Source organism: Chiloscyllium plagiosum, chromosome 3 (genome assembly GCF_004010195.1).
Source record: "Chiloscyllium plagiosum isolate BGI_BamShark_2017 chromosome 3, ASM401019v2, whole genome shotgun sequence".
NCBI classification, from domain to species: domain Eukaryota; kingdom Metazoa; phylum Chordata; class Chondrichthyes; order Orectolobiformes; family Hemiscylliidae; genus Chiloscyllium; species Chiloscyllium plagiosum.
The window spans coordinates 32,869,852-32,873,591 of record NC_057712.1 but is presented as its reverse complement, the minus strand read 5'-3'; positions in this window follow the sequence as shown (position 1 = coordinate 32,873,591).

Here is a 3,740-nt window from a genome sequence, read left to right as displayed (position 1 = left end):
GTATGTGCAATCCTTACTGCTGATCACCATGATGTATATGCAATCCTTACTGCTGATCTCCATGTTGGATGTGCAATCCTTACTGGTGTTCACCATGTTATAAGCGCATTCCTTACGGCTGTTCACCATGTTGTATGTGCAATCCTTACTGGTGTTCACCATATTATATGCGCATCTTTACTGCTGTTCACCATGTTGTTTGCGCAATCATTACTGCTGTTTACCATGTTGTATGCGCAATCTTTACTGGTGTTCACCATCTTGTCTGTGCAATCCATACTGCTGTTTACCATGATGTATGTGCTATCCTTACTGCTGATCACACTGTTGTAAGCGCAATCCTTACTGGTGTTCACATGTTTTATGCGCAATCCTTACTGGTGTTCACAATGTTGTATGTGCAATCCTGACTACTGACTTCCATGTTATATGAGCAATCCTTACTGCTGATCACCATGATGTATGTGCAAGCTTACTGCTGTTCACCATGTCTGTGCAATCCTTACTGCTGATTGGAACGTAGTCTGTGCAATCCTTACTACTGTTCACCATGTTGTATGTGCAATCCTTACTGCTGTTCACTATGTTGTATGCGCAATCCTTACTGCTGTTCACCTGGTTGTCTGTGCAATCCTTACTGCTGTTCACCATGTTGTATGTGCAATACTTACTGCGGATCACCATGTTGTATGTGCAATCTTACTGCTGTTCACCATGTTGTATGTGCAATCCTTACAGCTGTTCACCATGTTGTATGTGCAATCCTTACTGCTGTTCACCATGTTGTCTGTGCAGTCCTTACTGCTGTTCACCACGTTGTATGCACAATCCTTGTTGCTGTTCACCATGTTGTATGTGCAGTCCTTACTGCTGTTCACCACGTTGTATGCACAATCCTTGTTGCTGATCACCATGTTGTATGCGCAATCCTTACTGCGGATCACCATGTTGTATGTGCAATCTTACTGCTGTTCACCATGTTGTCTGTGCAATCCTTACTGCTAATCGCAACGTAGTCTGTGCAAGCCTTATTGCTGTTCGCCATGTTGTATGCGCAATCTTACTGCTGTTCTCCATTTTGTATGCGCAATTCTTACTGCTGTTCAACATGTTGTCTGTGCAATCCGTACAGCTGTTCACCATGTTGTATGCACAATCCATCCTGCTGTTCACCATGTTGTATGCACAATCCGTCCTGCTGTTCAGCATGTTGTCGGTGCAATCCTCACTGCTGTTCACCATGATGTATGCGCAATCTTTACTGGTGTTCACCATGTTGTATGCGCAATCTTTATTGGTGTTCACCATGTTGTATGTGCAATCCTTACTGCTGCTCACCATGTTGTATGCGCAATCCTTACTGCTGTTCACCATGTTGTATGTGCAGTCCTTACTGCTGTTCACCATGTTTAATGCACAATCCTTACTGCTGTTCACCATGTTGTATGCGCAATTCTTACTGCTGTTCACCATGTTGTATGTGCAGTCCTTACTGCTGTTCACCATGTTGTATGCACAATCCTTGTTGCTGATCACCATGTTGTATGCGCAATCCTTACCCCGGATCACCATGTTGTATGTGCAATCCTTACTGCTGTTCACCATGTTATATGCGCAATCCTTAATGCTGTTCACCATGTTGTCTGTGCAATCCTTACTGCTGTTCACCATGTTGTATGTGCAATACTTACTGCTGTTCACCATGTTGTATGTGCAATCTTACTGCTGTTCACCATGTTGTATGCGCAATGCTTACTGCTGTTCAACATGTTGTATGTGCAATCCGTACTGCTGTTCAACATGTTGTATGTGCAATTCTTGCTGCTGCTCACCATGTTGTATGCGCAATCCTGACTGCTGTTCACCATGTTGTATGCGCAATGCTTGCTGCTCTCCACCATGTTGCATGTGCAATCCTTACTCCTGATCACCATGTTATATGCGCAATCCTTACTGCTATTCACCATGTTATGTGCGCACTCTGAACTATTGTTCACCAAGTTGTATGCGCAATCCTTACTGCTGTCCACCATGTTGTATGCGCAATCCTTACTGCTGATCACCATGATGTATGTGCAATCTTACTTCTGTTCAACACGTTGTCTGTACAATCCTTACTGCTTTTCACCATGTTGTATGCGCAATCCTTACTGCTGTCCACCATGTTGTATGCACAATCCTTATGCTGATCACCATGTTGTTTGCGCAATTCTTACTGCTGATCACCATGTTTTATCTGCAAACTTACTGCTGTTCAACGTGTAGTCTGTGCAATCCTTACTGCTATTCACCATGTTGTATGCGCAATCCTTACTGCTGATCAGCATGTTGTATGCACAATCCTTACTGCTGATCACCATGTAGTCTGTGCAATCTTACTGGTGTTCAACGTTGTGTCTCTGCAATCTTTACGGCTGTTCTCCATGTTGCATGTGCAATCCTTATTGCTGTTCACCATGTTGTTTGTGCAATCTTGCTCGTGTTCTCCATGTTGTATGCACAATCCTTACTGCTGTTCACCATTTTCTATGTGCAATCCATATTGGAGTTCTCGTTTTTGCATGTACAATACTTATTGCTGTACACCATGTTGTATGCGCAATCCTTATTGCCGTTCACCATGTTGTATGCCCAATCCTTACTGCTGTTCACAATGTTGTATGTGCAATCCTTAATGCTGTTCACCATGTTGTGTGTGCATTCGTGACTTCTGTTCACCATGTTGTATGCGCAATCCTTACTGCTGTCCACCATGTTGTATGCGCAATCCTAACTGCTGTTCACCATGTTGTATGTAAAATCTTACTTCTGTTCACCATGTTGTATGTGCAATCCTTATTGCTGTTCTCCATGTTGCACGTGCAATTCTTACTGCTGTTCACCATGTTGTATGTGCAATCCTTACCGGTGTTCACCATGTTATATGCGCAATCCTTACTAGTGTTCACCATGTTATATGCGCATTTTTACTGCTGTTCACCATGTTGTTTGCGCAATCATTACTGCTGTTTACCATGTTGTATGCGCAATCTTTACTGGTGTTCACCATCTTGTCTGTGCAATCCATACTGCTGTTCACCATGATGTATGTGCAATCCTTACTTCTGATCTCACTGTTGTAAGTGCAATCCTTACTGGTGTTCACATGTTTTATGCGCAATCCTTACTGGTGTTCACAATGTTGTATGTGCAATCCTTACTGCTGACTTCCATGTTATATGAGCAATCCTTACTGCTGACTTCCATGATGTATGTGCAATCCTTACTGCAGTCCACCATGTTGTATGCGCAATCCTTACTGCTGTTCACCATGTTGTATGTAAAATCTTACTTCTGTTCACCATGTTGTATGTGCAATCCTTATTGCTGTTCTCCATGTTGCACGTGCAATCCTTACTGCTGTTCACCATGTTGTATGTGCAATCCTTACTGGTGTTCACCATGTTGTATGCGCAATATTTACTGGTGTTCACCATGTTGTATGCGCAATCTGTATTGGTGTTCATCATGTTGTATGCGCAATCCTTTCTGCTGATCCCATGTTGTATGCACAATCCTTCCTGCTGTTCACCATGTTGTATGCGCAATCCTTACTGCTGATCTCCATGTTGTATGCGCAATCCTTACTGCTGATCTCCATGTTGTATGCGCAATCCTTACTGCTTATCTCCATGTTGTATGTACAATGCTTACTGCTGCTATCAATTTTATACACGCAATCCTTACGGCTTATCTCCATG